This window comes from Meriones unguiculatus, chromosome 11 (assembly GCF_030254825.1).
Source record: "Meriones unguiculatus strain TT.TT164.6M chromosome 11, Bangor_MerUng_6.1, whole genome shotgun sequence".
In the NCBI taxonomy this organism is placed as follows: Eukaryota; Metazoa; Chordata; class Mammalia; order Rodentia; family Muridae; genus Meriones; species Meriones unguiculatus.
Window position 1 is genome coordinate 80959764 of NC_083359.1, and position 19120 is coordinate 80978883.

The 19120-nt window shown below is 42.4% G+C and overlaps 1 protein-coding gene across 3 annotated transcripts in view; it reads left to right on the forward strand.

The window, feature by feature from the left end:
• Tnr (tenascin R) overlaps positions 1 to 19120 on the forward strand; it is a 400956-nt gene that overhangs the window by 198974 nt on the left and 182862 nt on the right. Inside the window, exon 2 of one of the 3 annotated variants that reach the window (XM_060364535.1) lies at positions 7277 to 7369. The exons of 1 other annotated variant lie outside the window; for it this stretch is intronic. The gene's annotated coding sequence lies outside the window, so the exon portion shown is untranslated. Of the gene's footprint in view, positions 1 to 7276; positions 7370 to 7402; positions 7572 to 19120 lie in introns of those variants that run through there. One more of the 3 variants, XM_060364536.1, reaches the window with a different exon arrangement.

The window sequence follows — 19120 nt, forward strand, 5'->3', positions numbered from 1 at the left end:
ACTGGAAGCTTCTGGTAATGAAGGGTTTGTCTCTGTCAGGTTTCAGCCCTGGAACATTCTGTACCCTTCGGATGCAGAGAAACTGTAACCGGAGGGGAGAATGGGAAGGAGAAAGGGGAATTCTGGATAGTAGGTGATACATTTTATATGAACAGCCTAGTTGGCCAAGGTCATAAAATAACTGGGATTCTCAATGTGAGCTAGGAAACAGAGATGCTTGCAAAGGTCACAATTCTACAGCATTTTTTTTTCAATGCAGTTTATTCAGGAACATTGAACAATCCTCGGACCCCGGGGAAAGCCAGCCCACAGCTTAAATAGCCTCTGGGTAGCCAACCCAGGCGTGCCACGGGGGCAATGCAGATAGGTCCACATACATGGAAGCAAGCCAGATCCTCAGCCTTAGCCAAATGTGGAATTGTTCATGACAGAGAGCACTCACCATCGGGAAGGTGGAAGGCAGAAACCAGCTCCATCTTTAAGGCATAGCATTCCACAGCTCTCTACAGTTCCCCCTTTTTGTTTTAGACGCATCAGGCAAGAGTAGAGGTCTGATCTCTGATATTAGAAATAAATTGGGACTTTGTACAGATGTTCATTTATGTGTCATCCACCCAAAGAGCATCAGACCCGTCCGATACCAAGCATCTTTAAAGCGTGGAGCTTAATTCTTTAATTTCACTATTTTAGGTCTTTGGAGTGATGAGCTGAGAGAGATAGAGAGAGTGAGAGAGAAAGAGAGAGAGGGGAGAGAGAGAGAAGGCCTACCTTGGACCATGCCCTTGAAGTATTGATACCCTAGCTGCTAAGGTCAAGCACACGCCATCACACTTCCAGGCAACAGTAGATAGCTTGGTTACATAGAAACAAATGAATTAGTACATCAAATATTGACTCATCTGCAGAGCTGAAGGAAGGACAAATGTGCCATCTGGACTTCTGCCTGCCTGAGATCTTAGCCAGTTCTGCACCTTCACAGCTAGATAACCTTGAGAAACTTACTTTAATTCTTTGTTTCTCAATTTCCTGATTAGAAAAAGGAGGGCATCACAGTTCATTTTTTTGTTGCTATAATACCATGCCAGAGTCTGGGTAATTTATATAGTTTATTTAGCTCATGGTTCTAGAGGCTGGGCATTCCAACATGGTGCTGGCATCTGATTGACAACTGAAATGAGGGCCTTCATCACAACATGGTGGAGGGTATCATGGTGACATAGAGCATATGAAGTTGACTCTTTCTTCCTCTTCTTATGAAGCCATCAATACTTTCATAAAGAATCCCACACTTGTGATCTCATCTGCTCCTGATTGCCTTCCTAAAGCCCAATATCACTAACATGGACTTGGGGACCAGGTTTCCAGCACAGGAACTTTTGGGAGACACATTCTGTATAACAATGGCTAATAAGGGTAGCTTCCTAACAGCCTGTTAGTGGGAATCTAGCAGAACAATGCACAGAAAGTCATGGTCTTGACCATGTCAACAAAGCCAGTTTCCTCTCTTCCCTCCTAAGCCAGGGGCTCCTAAACTTTTTCATACTGTGAACTCTGCTGGCATCTGGTGAAGCTATGAATCCCTTTTCCGAAAGAGTAATATATATATATATATGATTGCAGAGGAAATTACATTTTTATTGAAATATAGTTATCAAACTGCTAAAAAACCAAATTTGTGGTATAGTGATATATGTGTTTCTTTATTAACATAGTAAATAATAAGGTCTACTGGCAGGCCTAATAACTGTTCTAATTCTAAAGTAATAATAAGCTTAAACAATATTTCAACATATCTGCAACTGTAATGAGATATAAAAAAATCTATAAATTCTGTGGGTGACAACATTATAGCTATTGTTAATAACACTGTGACTTGTCACCTAATTCAAAATTAGAGATACTGCTAAATTTTCCCTAGAAATTGGTAAAAATAAGGGTGTATCTTTTCCCCTGCTAAGTTCATAGACCCTGAACTAAAACCTGTTGCTGTTTAGCTTGATAAAATCAGGTTATAACCCTAATTTCTAAACTTCTTCAGCAATATTTTTTTCGTCTTCACTAAAGCAAAAATATAAATGTAGAAAGCTTAAGAAATGTGATTGGGTAGGAGAAGAAAAATTGTAAATATCAGCCAAGAGCTACAGCTAACACTGGCATGGTTAGACTATGGGACTTATTACTGTCCTATTTATTTTTCCATATACTGAGTCTGCTCCATTGAGGACCATTGTGTGGTAGTTGTCTGTAGAAGGATGTCAGATCACAAGAGATGCTGATCCAGCTCCATAGACCATGACGAGGGGTCAGAGTCACTGGGAGTCCCAAAGGAGGTGGGGTTCTGCCCTTGACAGATCAGTCCTGTTGCCTCAGGCACTCAGATGGCTCGCTGCTTTCCAGCCCCACTAAAACAGTCCTATTGCTCTCAAGTCTCTCGTTAGATCTGATAAATTCCCTCAAGTCTGAACTGTGAATTGTGAATAATGGGAACTGCCCACTCGATGAAGGAAAACAACTGACTGCTGTCAGATATTCAGATCAAGTTGCTGATACCTGTAGCACAGTGGGGTCTCATCCAAACAACCCACTTAGAATAGCGATAACCAGGCAGTTTATACCAACCCAGACATGTGGAGCTAGGGAAGGTTGGTCTCTTATTCCATCCGAAGTGATTTTTCTATGACAAGCCTACAGCCTTCCTCTGGAGCAGGAAGGCAGTTTTGCATATGTTCAGTGATTCCAGGTCAACTTGTAAGACAAGAGGCTTCCTTTGGCTTGTCCAGCCACTGTTACATCTAGAGAGGCCCCGCTGTGTAAGTTCACAGCATGGCAGAGGTCAAATCCTCAACCTTCCACAACGCTGTGAGCCAACCTCTGGTCTTTGACATCCTCCTAGGGGAGTATAAGGGTGTCTAGTCACAGCTCTCAACTGAGGCCTTCATGCTCCTTCCAGATGGGACCACCAGGAACCCAGAAGACATCACTATAGCAAGCTGCAAAGCATCTCTCTCCTTCTCTCCAGCTCAGTTCTTAAAGGAACACCCTCTCCTAGGATAGGTTAATGAAACACTGTCAGCAGATTCATCAAAATGTAGCTGTGTGCTTTCCTAGAGGGACCCTGTGACTCTGAAGTGGCACACCTCACTTCCTCTAAGCCTAGATAAAGGTCATAGCTAGAGATTAAAGGCCACTGCAGCTCCTATGTACAAGATACCACATTTCAAAACATTTTAAATAAAACAATGTAGAAAGGGCAGCCTGTTCACTTTATTTTCTGCCAAGGCATTCAATTAAACCTGAGATTCTGGGAAAATCTGAACCCTCAACCATATTTTCCATTAATAATAATAATAATAAAAAAGATAATTACAGAGCCTACCAGTGGGCCAGAGAATTCCTCCTAAGAAAGTAGGAGTCTGAAGTTGCAGGCATTTAAGATCCTTCTTTGGAGGAAACTGAGGGAGACAGAAGAGACTGTAAGTCAGATCACCAACAGCTGCCTACAGGTCCCATTTTGTATTGTAGATAACTAAGCACAATTTGTTGATCATTTACAATCTGGTCCATTGTTCAGCAACCAACTGCTGGAAAAATTGAGGGGGAAAATAAAAGGAAGAATTGATTATGTTTTCAGGTACTGGGTGATTTTGTCTGGAGCTGGTCAGCATCCTTGGAATCAATGGCCATTACTAGAATGTCAACAGCAGTTAGCAGTACATAAATCCATGCCAGTCAATTTCAAAGTTTATACTGGATACCCACATGAACCATTGCTGTGAAATCTAAAACCTCAGCAGTGTTTTATTGCTGTTTCTGGGCTGGCAGGTGCCTTTCTTCTGCCCATGTTTCACCTAAGCCACAGGGGAGACATGCTCCAGGCTTTGAGAAAGTCTATGATTGAAGTCAACATGGCCTCTTGGGCAGTGCTCCCTGCATTGTATAGATGCTTAGATCCTGCCTGGTTGGTCAGGAACAGGGAGCTCATGCTACAAAGACTGAGCCAAGCCCCTTGGGTAGCCGAACTCACTTTCAGTACAAGAAGGTCAGCATTTGATGAAGAAGAAATATATACTACATATTTTCTGGACATATTTTTTAGTTTATTTTTTTTCCTCAAAGATGAACTGTAACAAGCTGACCTTAGAAATTGCTGGGTATCAAAGAGTTTACAGGTGAATTTTGGAAATGAACAGATGCAAAAAACAAAAAAAGCAGAGACTGTAAACATATACACTGGTTTGCCTGGTCAGGTGCCCTTCCCTTTGACCTTTGAGTATGTCTCTGGTGCCCCTCACCCTCCGGGCCCTCTAGAACTGGGAAGGCTGAGAGCATTTAACAACATAAACCTTGGTTAACATTTGCCTCAGCTAAGCCTCTGAGACCTGCCACAGGAAGATGTGCCTGAGTTATTATTCACAGTCTTCACTTCCTGTCATAGCGATCCTTCTCCTTGTCTACAGTTTTATGAAAATCTGCCTTAATAAACGGCCTTTGTATGATAACTTAGAGCTCTATAACTGGTTAATCAAATTAATTGGACCCGTTCATGAGCTACTATGTGTTAAATCACAGGGGTTGGTATGTTGAGTTCATGATGAGGTGCATTCTAACAGAGCAAATGTAGTTATGACTTCAGAAAAATTGGCATATACTGTCTCAAATGCAATTTCCTCAGCCCACAGCTTAAAACATGCTTTAAAATCCTGTTAAACAACGAAGAGCATCATACTCGACTCCTGGTACCCAACGTATTAGTTCTCACCTTAATTTTCCTTTTGCCTCCAAAAGGAAATGGCCTTACTGTGCAACAATTGCCTAGTGCCACAGGTGAGAATTTCTTGACAGCATGGGCTGTGCTCAATTCTTCATGGTTTACATGTCTCACAGGCTCCACCAGGGACCACAAAAGAAAATAGTCTCACACATCCATGCTCACATAGGTCTTATGTGGATATACTGTGAAAGAAAGTATATAAGGGTATATTCCATACATTCAACACAGAGATTAAAGATACAGTGTTCACAGAAGGAGAAGAGAGCCAAGTCACAGAGAATGAAGGGATTGCCTTGGAAATTTATCAACATATGTTCTGTTAAAACCTGTATGTGGATATGCAAATGAACTGGGTGGGGGTAATGATGATGGTTGTAGGTTTAGTCAAAGCGGGTTTTGAATAGTGTCTTAGAAAAGCTACAAATGAAAACACCCTGTGTGCCTCTGGTGTGTGTGTAATTAGAGTTAAGTGAGCAAGAAGGGGGAAGGGTGTACATTGCTAGTACTATGAGAAGCCACTCGGCTGAGGCATTCTCCCAGCAGATACTGGGAAAGGTGGCTCAGAAATCCCCCTTCGGACACAAAGAACTTCTTTGCACAAAGCTGTGCCCACCCATTCCCTGGTGGCAACTAGCATGCAAAGACTGATCTACAGGGGGTCTAAAGGTCTAGGCTTCTTCCCAAAGTGAGGAAGGGCCAGAATACCCTCTGGTCATTTCTGCTTTCCTCTGTCCCAGCTCAATTTATTTTGTGGGAAGTGAAAACAAAGCAGGAGAGAATCAACTCTATTATAGAACCAAGATGTGGAAAAAAAAAAAGACCATATTTCCGGTGGATATCTGTAGAATGATTCCCTTGTTGGGACACGTATGTGTCATCCTTATAATTTTAAGAATGTCAAGCGAAGAGATTTGAAACATGACAAACATGTTACTTGAATGGATCAATGACTGTGCCTATATTTTGCTAGAGAAGCAAAACATGCTGCAGCATGTTGCAGGTATTTGGAGTTAAGTGAACTGAACAGAAAGGGATTTTGCCAGTACTTTCAGTAACATTTACTTAGCTGGTTCAATTGAGATTGGACCAGTTCTCTGAGAATGAAGTCACCACCTCGCATAAAGGGGAAAGAAAAGAGGGCAACAGGTGGTCAAAAAAGGAGAGAGCATTTTTAACTCCATGAAAAGAGAGATTGTTTAATGTTACAGCTGTCTGTGCCTTGAGTAAAGTGAAAATTTGCAATGGCTAGTAACCACATTTCCAAATTACCTGCAGTTCTCCCTTTTGGTGGGCAGCTAGATTCTTATTGGGAGAGAAAAATGCCTGCTGTGTAAATGATCTATAACCTCTGTCTCCACTACCAGCAAACCCACTGAGGACCACTTCTATTCTGAAGATACAGCCCCACAGTGCATGTACCCCACTCTCCAGGCAGCCAGAGTTTTCGCTGGGAACAGATACAGCTGGCCCTTGTAGCACTAGATGATCTTTACACTTCCTACCCCTCTGGGGTTCCAGGAGGGCCTCCTGGGAAGGCAAATCCACTCAGGGACAATTTAGAGAAGACTGGAGCTTAGCAGAATGCTTGCTGCTTCCTCCTTTAGATTCCAACCAATTTTTTGTAAATGCATCCTCCATAGGCATCTACAAATGAGATCCCTAAGGCTTAGTGTCCCTTCTGGAGAAGGCTTAGTAGCGTTTGTGAGCTGGAAGTCCTTGAAGGCATAAGTTAGCAAGCCATAAACTGCACTGACAGATCCTAAGGATCTGTGTAGGGAGAGCCCCTTCCAAGTTCTGCACAGGGTCCCTGGTTAAAGAAGCTGACAATTCCCTTACAGGAAGCTTGCACTTGCAGTAGATGGCCATGCTTTGATGGTATTTCTAACCAGAGATGATTATTCTGCATCCGCTGAGTCATTATTTATTGAGTTTTCCTTTGTTAATATTGTAATTGGAAAAGATCTAAATAGAGCAGGAGAAGGACAGACTCTAACCTTGTGGAGAGTCTGGAAGGCCCTTGAGGATCTGCAATGAAAGGTCGAGCAGATAGAGAGACCCTGATAAATGTGCTTTCATGATAAAGGGGTGCTCAGCATACCGAAGACATTGAGGGGATAAAGAGGAATCCTGTTTGCAGAAGGAGTTGGAAGGGAGGCTTCTTGGAGGAAGTGACAAACATTTGCTGCAATCAAAGCATCCAAGCATTCTCACAACCACTTTTAAAGCTGTTGAACTTGTTATATAAAGTATGTTTCTGAATGTATAATGAGTCCACATATTTTTTTACCCTAGGTATTTGTCATTTCAACATAAGTTTGTGAAACTCAATAAAGAAAGAACTAATAAAATAAATAAGTAAAACTCTAGAGAGAAAACAATAATTTAATAATCAACATTTTTTTTTCTTGTAGAGAGCTACATGGTCCGCCTCTAAGTTTATTTAGAAGGAAAGAATAGAGAAACCAAGGTTCTCATTGTGAAGCTACATATTCTTTCCTGTTGCAGGTGTCTGTCTCAGCTCAGAGGACCAATCTCTTCTGGAGTTAGAATCAAAGAGTACGCCGTCAAGAGAAAACATCAGAGGGGTACTTCAGGAAGGTACTGTGTGCTGTGGACCTTTTCCTATCCATCATGCCAATGGCCAGTTTAAGGCTTTCAGTAGGAATTGCCTATTCCCCGGGACCTGAGACCCTTTGTCACTGAAACAACAGCCTTGGGGATACTCTCCATGAAATAAGCTGGCCAATAGCGTCAGCTCCTCTGGGCTTCACACGGCCCCTGAAATCACTCGAGAAACCAGGTACTAAGATTTTGGCTACTCATAAAATAGTTCTGAAATGCACTTCATGATGCAGTTGGTAATAAAAATGTCTTACTGATCTCAGTCCCTCCAAGAAACTAGACTTGAGTCCCAGCCCAGAGTGCCTGCACCAGGCCTGCATGAATCAATGCTAAATTATTCACCAGGCTGACTCTAAAAATTCCAGAGTTCCAAAACCCCTAATAAAGTATTATGAAAAAATATCCATCTCTTTATCTCTATCCATAACTATTTATACGGCTGGAGGAAAACCTGTCGTTTTATTTCTTTTAATTTAAAAGCTTTTCTAATTCCTTTTTCCTACCACATATATATGTCTGAAAAAATTTGGGGTAGAAATAATAACCTCTAAAAAATGGTCGACAGGAAAGGCTCTGAGGATTCCGAGTTGACAGGCGCAATGAATATTTCGCTCCCTCAATAACTTGCCGTGGCACTCAAACCTTATTCACTGAATTGGGAACTTTTCAAACAGGTGTCTAGTTTTTTTTGTTTTGTTTTTATTGTGCAAAGCAATGATGATATACCCACTAGCCTTCTCTCGCTATTTGTTTATACAGTTCTAAAGTTTGTTCAGGAAAAACTCATTTTCTTTCTGTGCCTCCTTGGGTCCTTGCCACATCCTCCATCTCCCTCCTAGCACTCTACAGACACATTACAAGTCCAATCTGGAGTTCCACATTGGAATCCTCCTGGAACTTCCTTAGCAGCATCCTGCCTCAGTTAGGGAAATTTGACAACAAAGTATCCCTGGACCATTTGAAAAAAAAGAAATGATTTGAACAGCAACTCTCAAGATACGTCATCACACTAAGTGAGCTGTCAGCCATTCATATTTCAGGGTGAGTTTGTGAGTTTGATGTTTCAAGGCTACCAGATGAGTGAGATAGAAATGTCTGCAACCGCACAGAGCTGGAACAGGTTGGGCCAGGCAGGCAGTAGTGGAGGCTACGTGTCACGAAGCATCCTATGTTTAGATGGTGATGGCTTCACTTACCTGCACTCTGCTCAGAGAAAACATTTCTATATATGGAAGAGTAGTTGGCAAACCACTTGCGGTGGGGAAAGATCAAAACTCCCATCTAAAAGGCTTCCTCAAATAAGAACGCTTGGTTTGTAAACCGACTTCTAAGTGTTCAATGCCAGCAGAAGATCTGGAATACTTTCACCCTTCTCTGCATAGATGCTCAATACATGACTTAAAAATATTGCTTTAGATATGAGAAAATTTTAATTTAATTTAATTTATCTCCACCTAGGCCTGCTATCTGAGGCTTTTGCTCACGGTATTAAAAGAATGAAGGAGAGGCCCCAGGTTCATGGGTAAAGCCCCAAGGTGGTAAAATAAGTACTTTGCCCAAGGTGAGCATCAGGAGAAGACAGTGCTAAAGACAAGTGTTACTTGGAAAACAGCACCATTCTAATATCTAGGCCCCTGGCCTCAGGCTTACCCTTGAAAATGAGCACACAGACCAAAGCTAAGAGCTTTGATGGACTCCAGGTGAGTCTCCTGTTTAAAGAGGACCCAAAAAATGAAGCCAGATTCCATGAGAGCCATATCCACACCAGGGTCAGGATGCATCTCAATCTAGAGCTGGTAGGAGCTCCTGGTCCCAGGGAAAGTCAAACCAAGATGGGAGGGAGACGTACCCAAGAGGCAGATAACAACTGTCAGGGACCCAGGACAAGGATGGAGAAATCTGCTGGGTGTCCAAAGGGTAGAACTTCTCAGAGGTCTGCAGACACTGATTCAGAAGTAATTCACGGAATCACCATTCTCCATCAGTTATATCTGAAAGCCTCCCCAAGGCACAGATGCCAGCTCATCTTTCCCTGCCAAGCCTTGTCACGTGTTGTCACATGTGCATGGTGGACCTCTCAGGAGAATATGGCTTATGCAGATTAACTCTCTCTCCCACACACTTACAAATATCTTTTGTGAATGCTGCTTGGTAGAGAATTGCAGAAGTTACCAAAAAGGAGGGCAGCCATGTGACCCCATGGCTCTTTGGCAATTCATACCAAGTTCACCAGGCTGGGTTGAGCTGCCTGGATCAACTTGCTTCTCTCTTACCCTCCATCCCCATGCATTTGTGAGTAGCTTATTTTAAGAGCTGGTTAGATGAGCCCTTAATAACATTAGAACCTAAATGGCTCCAGATAGGCTTTCAGCTTCCTGCCAAATTGAGACAAATGTGATATTTGGGGAACTGAGCTCCAAGCTTTGTGGCTGCTCTGGACTGCGGTCAGATTCCAAAGCATTTTGCCTTCTCCCCTGGTTCACTGCAGTGTAAAAGAGGATTTGTTGGTCCCTTTCATCCGTGAGGGGCTAGGATTCTATGTTGATGGCCTTGATGATCCTACATTTTCAAAAAAAGTTAGGTTCTATCCATCAATTTTTATAATCTACAGGAAAACCTCTCAGGGGTCCCATGCCTACAGGAACTTTGAGTTCATGAAACCATCTTTCTTGAGCAACTACTACTTTAAGTTATTTAGTTCATTAATGTCAGTAATACTAGAGTTTGGGTAGGCACAACAGGAAATGATATGACATGGTTTTTTGTTGCCTAAGTATATTTAGTGTCCTCTGTAAGTCATGGGTGGGTTCATTTTCAGGAAAGACAGATGCATTGATCAAATAAAGAGGTATGGCTTTCCAATTTAGTACTCTTTTAAATTCTTGGAAGAGGTGAAAACAAAGTGTGAAAAGAGGAGAGAAAAAAAAGTGAACATAAAGGAATGGCCTGGTGTTTTACAAGCAAACAAAACATGTGGGTTTGTCTTTCCTCCTGTCAATTCTCATGCCAGATTTGGCATGCTAAGAACATACTGAAACTCCTAACTCATGCTTTGTTCTGTTGGGTGTGGACAGTCATTCAAGAACTGTCCATGAATTTAAGCTTCCTTGAAAACTCACAGCGCAGCCTGTAGCTCAGCTCTTTCAGCTTTCCAGAAGACAGTAAACTTCGAGCTCACCCTTGCACTGGGGGTAAGGAAAGAAGACTACCTTTGTTGTGTTTGTCTGAGCTAATCCAGGGTGCCCGAGGAGCCAGCTGGGAGAAGGAGGGGGAGCTGAGGCCTAGGCAGTATGATGGACAAATCTATCCTGCCATTCTGGCCCCACAAGTTCCCAGTTCACGCCAACCTTCACTCACAGATCACTGTGTGGTTTTGGATGCATTTAAGCTGTGGTCAGAACCAGACACCACAGCTGAATAGGCCTGGCTTGCTTTAGCTTCGGGGATTGCAGAAGCTCAGCAGAGTTCAGCCCCAGGATCATGTCTGATTCTATCTCAAACTCCAGTCAGTAAGGGCTCAAAGGCTGTTTGATGTGGAGGACTATAAAAGGGAATGTCAGAGGTCTGAGCCCCTATGTTCAGGCCTGCACCTTTGGGAAGTTAAGCACCTGTCCAATTGTGATGCAGCTTCATGGAGAGAGTACTGCCTGAAAGGTCACCTCTTATTACAGTACTTTGCTAATGTTATAGTGGTGGTTTTCTCTCCACATTTGTGGCTGTGAAAAATTCCATGCTATCAGGTACCCGAGTTGAGGTTCCCCCTCAGCTTAGAGAAGACTTGTCTCCATTTAAACAAATAAAAGTAGCTTTCTCCTGCTCCATTGAGCCTCTGTTGCCTCCTCTTATTTTAAACTCTGTGGAAGAAGGTTCTACATTTACATATCACATTACTTGGTGTCAGTAGAGAAAACCTACTTACTCATCCAAATGGTGAATCCAGAAATTCAGAAATTCCAGAAATGGCAAAAATATATTTGGTAAACAGCATGTGCCATGACCAGTGTGCATTCTGATCACATGCAGGGCACACTATAAGGAATGTAAGGATGCCTTGCCTCTGTCCCAAAATTATAAAGAGCTGGGATAAATAAAAAGATGGTGCTGAGAACAATGGAGAGGTGGGTTGACACTCACCAGCTGTATCTTCCAGACAGGAGCCAAGCAAGCTGGACAGGAGTACTCCAGACACAAGAGGGAGAAGGAGCAAATGAAAGAGGAAAGGATCTATGTAGGTAGGAGGAACAGCATTGGAAAGGCCAGTGAGGTTACTGGGGGCCAGGTAACATGAAATGCAGTGGGCAGTATGCGTGTGATGGGGAGACAGCATGTACTGAGGGTGCAGAGACTATGTGACACATGGGAAACCTTAACTCCTTTTTGTCGATGGTAAGGGAAAATGGAAGGCTTGGAACTAAAGAGTAGCACGGTCAGATTGCCTTCAGAAGGGTCACTGTAGAGCAGTAATGTGAGGAGACATGAAATAGGAAGCTGATCTGACAATTCAGACAGGAGGGGATGGGACCTGAACCCAACACATGCAATACATGCCTGAGGGCTCTAGACTAGCCTCCTCCACCCTCCACAAATACACTAGAATAAATGATGTCTCTTCTGCGCTAAAACCTCGGAGCATGTGTTGCGCTATTCTCATAGAGCTTACTCAACTTGCACTGCACCCATTGTTCGCTTCTGTAATGCTCCTGATCAAATTGTATCGTTGTCTCCCCCTTTTCAAATTGCACTACCTTGCTCACCATGAGCACTGAAAGAAAGGTTATTTAGTTGAATTGAATTTTCAAGAGCTTCAAACCATGAATAATTGAGGAATCAGCCAAGTATAAGTGCTCATCATTTACATAATTGTGTAAACAAGCTGATAAAAAAAATTATTTTGCCCACTACTTTTATTATCCCAGAATGCCTAACTTCACAGCTCTCCAGGTTTCAGGGAAATAATTTTTTAAAATATGTTCTGTAAGCCCCATAGTTTGCATCTCTCTGGGAAAGAGGAGTGTTTGGAGGAAGGGAACACATGATTACATTGGCTAAGCATGAAGCCATGTACAGAAACTGAGAAGAACTTTTCCTGAACAGACAGAATTGCAGTGCACACTGAATGCTGGGAACCACGAACAGAGTCCCGAAGGTCAATGTGCAGACACAAATTGATTAAGCTAAGTACTTACTGAAATTGCCTTGCAACGGACAGATGAGAATTGATCAAAAGCAGGACTCGTCCCCATGTTGAAAAAGCTCATGTGAAATTATCCTTTGGCATGTATGTCATCAAAGCAAGTTTAAATTATCTATGCTTTGCCCAAATGAAAATATCTCTATGCTGTAGTCCCAAAAATATGTTGTAAGAAGTTAATTGGTACTTAGAGTTTTATGATTGAGTTCCCTTATGTGTGAACTCTGTTGGCCTCTTGTCTACCCTACCCCTGTGTTCTCTTTCATCTCTCATTCTTTTTCTCATCTCTCCATCTCTATATGCCAAAACAATGCCAACCTTGTCTAGTGTGGCATCTACATTGTCACTCAAATGCAAGCCCCAGCTTCCTCCAGGAAGCAAGAATCAGAAATTTCCCAAGGCTGGCCCACATCTAGCATGTGTAATCAGTGACTGAGTACACCACTGGCCTGTGGCATGTAGGCAGCAGAGAAGAGGAGGAGAATGTGCTGGAGTGAAGTAGATAAAGTGAAAGTACATAAGGTAGATAGATGAGGGGAAGTGGGAGAGAGGAAAAAAAAAGATGCAGTTAGCAAGTCTTTGGAGTAATTTTGTATGGAATTTAAAGGATTGTACTTTGGGCCCCAAAATAGGGTACATATTATGTATCCTGTTTTTGGAGAGGTAACAGTTCTAAACCCAAAAAAACAGATCATTGCAGTGCTTGGCAGGATAGTCAGTACTGTCTGTATTTCTGTACTGGAAGCCCAAACAGGACAAGTATCAGAGGATGCTTATAGCTGATGACCAGAGAAAACTTCAGAACAGAGCGTGGGCCATCAAGCTAAGCCTTAAAAGCATAGGTGATATGTCCTCAGGAAAGGCATGTGACCAGGATCTCTGGACGAGGGGGTGAGGAGAGACTAAAGAAGAAAAAGGAAAAGGGAACAGAGAGAGAAAGGGTGAGGTGTGTTGATGGTGTAATAATTACAGAGTAATCAACATAGCTGCATTTTGTCTCCGCGGGCACCTGTCCCAACCTGGGGTTTAGCTTGGCCAAAGACCAGCACTGTAGGGCAGGAAGTATCTCTATAATCCCAGTCAGCTCAGCAGCACTAGCCCTGAGCCAGCCAGCTCTGCCCTGTGAAGGCAGAGTGACACAGCCTTTCCTCAGTCCCCTTAAGGAGAATGTTTCCTGGCCCTAACAACCTCACACCTTAAAGACTGAAATTAAAAAAAAAAATCATTTCTGACACATAGTAATTGTACATATTTATGAAATCCAGAGTAACATCTCAACTCACACATACGCTGTGAAACCATCAGGGTAATTGGTGTACCATCACCTCAGTCATTTATCATTTCTTCGTCTTGGGAATTTTCAGAATCTCTCTTCTAGGGATTTTGAGACATTTAATTAATGCTTGTGAACCACAGTCACCCTATTGTGTTACAGACCACCAGGAATTATTCTTTTCATCTAACTGCACCCCTGTATTCATCAGCATCCTCTTGCGATCTGTTTCCCACATACTTTTCCTGGGCTCCACAAAGCACTATTCTACTCTGTATAGTAACATCAGCCTTCTAGTTTCTACACGTAAGTGAGCTGTGGTTCTTGTCCTTCTGTGTTTGACTTATTACACTTAACATAACCAGGCTGGTGCTTTCACCCAAATTCCCTAGCAATTGGATATAGAGACCCCATAGACGATCCTCAACAGCCTTCGTCAGTTGAAGGATCTGGAAACCTTTGCAGAGAGATTAGTAAAGAGAAGACAATATATTAGGAAATTCAATGGCTGCCTGAAGTGTATTGCAATTGATGTCCTGATGTCTCCCTGCTCTGAAAATTAACCCCTACTCTGCCATCACCCTCACCCAAATTTTTAGAAAACAAGTAACTCTGGTTTCACAATGTTGCCTGAAACTCTGCCATTTGAGATGCGTTCTTTTCAAGGTTGACCCTGCCAAGTTCTTCTTTCAAAGCATATATTACCGAAGATACTTGTTTATCCACATTGAAATACTAATAATTTCAGTAGATTTTTTTTCTATTGTCTAAGAGCCACCGGAAGAGGATTATACAGAGAAGAAATGGCAAAATGATGGTAGAAAAGAGGAAAATAATTTTAGGACATGGTACTCTGCCAGAAAAGGCAGAGCTAATGGTAACCAATATGTATGGAAATGCTTGGTAAGTGGTCTAGATAGCTACAAGGTAGAAAATACAGCTGGGGGGAGGGCAGTAGATGGGAAGGAAGAGAAAGGAGAAGAGAGAAACAGAGAGGGGGAGCAAAGCTGCTTGAGTAGCCACAGTGGAGTCTAACATTACTGTGACCATATTCAAGGACCACCTAAAAAGATTTAGCATCACTTCAGCCAGCAGCCAGAAGCAGGAGTGGAGTAGGGCAGGTCTATCTGTGAAGCTTTGCTAAGCAGGGCTGAATCAATGTTTGTGCAGCAAAGTCAGCCCCAGCCACAGAAACACCTGAGACAGTTCTCATCAAAACTCAGGGAAGAATCCTCCCAGAGATCTCTGCCATTGCGGAATAACTGTGGCCATGAGCCAAAGGGCTGCTGCATTCTCCTGCTGAGTCATCAGAGAGCCCTAAAGTCAGGAGGAAAATGATTTAAGATCTGTGATGATGAGAACTCTCATAATCTGTTCCCAGAATTTCAGGCATATTGAATGTTCAGTCTAGGACTTTAACCATCATTTCAGTTCAGAGAAGTTACAGTTTGTGAATATTTTCCCTATGCTAAGTGCTCTTTGTGTTACTTTATATTTATTCACTCGTTTTTACCTCCTGGCAACCAATGGTAGTAGATACTGTTATTATTTCCATTTTACAGCTTAGAAAGCCAAGGACTAGAAAAGTCTTAATAAATAATTTGCCTAAGCCAGGAGGGGGAAGATTGGGAAATTAGACCCAGGAAGTCTCAGTTCACAGCTCTTTCCCATAAGCACTGCCCTGAATAATCATATACTCAGGCACCAACATGGAAAATAAGCTGCTCTTTGACCCTTGTCACAGTCAGCTTAGTGTGTGCTTATCACTAATGCAATAAGAGTTTCTGTCATGGGAGTGGTCATGACATATCTGCTGAGAAAAAGGCACTAATTCCTCATGGGAGAGGAAGTCTGTTCTGGAAGGGAATCAGAACCCTGTAGTGGAGAAGCCTGTCCCCTTAATCAAAGGTCAGCAATGGATATAACAGAGCTACTGTAACTGATGAATGATAATTACTGCAATAATGACCTGGGATGGAAGAGTAATTGTATTCATCCTTGGGGGGTACCAGAATGATAGAGTGTATTGCTAAGAATTTGATGTGATCAATGCAACAAAAATTGATGCTGAGTGTGAGGATATAGGAGGAGTGGGGACGCATGTGCTCATTCAGTAAGCTGTGCTCACTGAATGCTAACTCTGGCCACATGCTAAGTGCTCCTGGAAGGAAATAAGAGCTATTCCATTGGGAGCTTACAATTAAACGATTGGGGGAAAAAATATCATCTCTCCCTCCCTACACCATACCAGAATACCAGAAAAGGATGGCCCTGACTGCTTTGACAAAGACACTGACAGTCCAGCAAGGTGGGTTTTAAGTAAAGGTACTTGCTACCAAGTTCAGTGATCTGAGTTCATCCCCACGATCTGTATAGTGGAAGGAGAGAACTGACTCCACCTTGGGGTACACATGAATCCCTTAGCCCTCTACATAAACAAGATATTAGTTTAAAAAAAAAAAAGAAGACGACATTGGTAGTTCGATATCCTTGAGTCAGGCCACTGCAAAAGAGGCCTGTTCAGATGAGACATCTTTAAGGTGAGGATCATTGGTGTTGAGTGCGGAAAGAAAAGAGTGGAGGAGAGAGCTGTAAATAAGAGTACCAGTGGTGATAGTGGAATTACGGTGGAAAGTGGCAGATCTTCTGCAGTTAACATTATCACGGGTCATTTGATGAAGGAAAGGAAAGGACTTCTAACACTAATGGAGGTGTTGAGGTACAGGTCTAGTGTATAATGGGCACGCCTGGAGCTTTATCAAAGGTGGCCAGGGTCTCGCATTGTAGAGGGGTGGCTAAAGATGTTAAAATTGTTATGGGAGCAATTATGATTGTAACTGGGGATAATAATAAAGATAATGGACCTGTAATTGAAAAGCTGGTGGCTGTAAAGGAGATGGTGAGGGCAACCGAAATGTAGAGGGGGTGATAAGGGAGGTAATGGTGGCTGTGTGAAAGGTAATGGAGATGTAATGTAGATGACGCTAAGAGGTAATGGAGTTGTAATGAGGTGATGACTACGGAGTTGGGGAAAAGATGATCATCTTAATGGAAATAACAGAGACTGTGTGCTGCAGGTGAGAATGGTATGCAGAACATTCATCACCACAGCTGGAGCTGTGGGTGGCGAGGAAAATAATGACCAGCTACACCCAAAATTCTCGTTATATCAGGAGTTCTAATGGACCCAGGAAAAAGATAATGATGTTAATGGAAAAAAAAAAAAACTGATGGCTACATGAACATCAAGAGCCTGTGATGGCATTTGGAGAGAGAATGGAAGAGACCAAAGGGGCTTGAGGGTGAATGCACGTGGACCCTCGTGTAGGCCTCATGCATGAGGTGAGATGTCTGAGAGATTTTTGCTAGGAACAGCCCTGTGGGCCCTAAGGCTTCACACAACTGCTCTAGTCCAGGATGAACAGACCTGGCTGAAACAACAATTTGAGTTTACAATCTAAACTTCCCTATTAACATAGGAGTGATAACACCAGCTCATATATAGTACTTCTGGGAGCAGATGTGTAAACAAGTCTGGAAATTGTGTGAGTTTTGTGGAAAAGTGAATAAATGAAAGGGCTATCTGTATCTATCTTTTCTCTCACTCTCTCTTCCCCTCTCTCTTTTCTCTCCATATATACTTTCTATTTACTATTTATAAACCAATCATTTATCTATCATGTATCTATCTACTATCTACTATCTACTAGTCTATCATTATAGACAATGTACCCATACACATACACACCACTAAAACTCCAAGTATGGAAGCAGCTGCTCATTTCTCCAGGGCACCCATGCCAACTTGTGCTGTTCTTCTGTTTTGAGCTCTGGGAATGAACTAGAGAACTACCAACGCCACCTGGACTACTACAGAAAGAAGCCTTGGGGCATGGACAAAGGTCAACTCTCTACATATAAATGCCCCCAGAGCATACCAAGCAACCAGGAGACTTGACCAAGATGCAGGGTTTATGCAGGAGTCAGAGACAGTTAGACAGATTCATCACCTACCTACATTCCTATTGAGGAAATACGCAGGGAATCCAGATGTTCCCTGCCTCTGGAACCAACAGCATCAAAACCACTGAGAATGATACTAGAAAAGTTCAGACTCCTAGGTCCCACCTCATGGAGGGTTTGATTTTGTATTTTTTAAACTTGCTGAGAAACATTACTCTTTTTCTCCTAAGCGTCAACCTATATGCCTTATAAGGTTAGAGAAGTGGTGAGGAAAGCATATTTCCTGGAAATACATCAAATCTCGCTCTTGAGTGACTCTCCCCTAACAGTAGGATTTGATTATCCTCTGCCAATCTGCCCCTCCCCTCAAGCTGCATACCAGGTCTTCTGCCCACGAGGAATCACACAACTGGCTTATGCAGTCTTCCAGCAGCAACCAAAAGGTAAAAGTTAGCACAGGGATTCTATTTTTTTTCCAGAATAGAAGAATGAAATAGTATAGGAACTGAAATATATGTCACAGGCATAAGAAGGAAAATGTCCGAATAGAGATTCAAAGTACCTCTAATTACAGGGATGGGAGTGGATTATGGAGGGGATGGTATATTTGAATGTCTCTCCTAACCAGCCTTCAGATATACTGGTTTGCCCTTCCAGACACTTAAAGATTAAAAAGTATCAAAAGCATAGGGATATTTAATTTATGTTTCTGGAAGTGTAGATCATTTCTGTCCTTAATTGAAGAAGTTGTACACACATGTCAGTCAAAACTATTCAGAGGGAATAATTCCTTAACAGTGTATTGCAAATAAAAGTATACTTTCCATTCTTGCATGAAACAAATAGACTATTTTTTTCAACAGCCCATGTCTTAATTCCTCCTTATCCTTCTAACCTCCACTTCTCATATCCTCAGCTTCCCGGAAGCTTCTAGTACCATGTCATGTTCCTTAAAGAGAAAATTCCAGGGCCTGTTGGTGCTGCCTTGCCTTAGAGAAAGATAGAAGTGTATCCTACTTCTCTACTGGGGATTAAGCAATTCAGTTCTGCCTGAATCACTCGGTAGTCTCTTAAGAGAGTGAGTTTATATGCAGGGTCACTCTCCCTCTTTCCCTAGCACCCCTTTTATGGAATGTGAACCACACAGTCCTTTGTAAAACTTGTTTTCTCAGTGATGCTGACCTATCACTTAAATAGAACCTTTCCCCTGAGCCGTGTTGTCATTTGTTAGTCACTAATTGCTCATTAACCTCCCAGGTACCTCCTGGAAGCCAGGACCTTGCCTCTGTTTGTCAGGGTG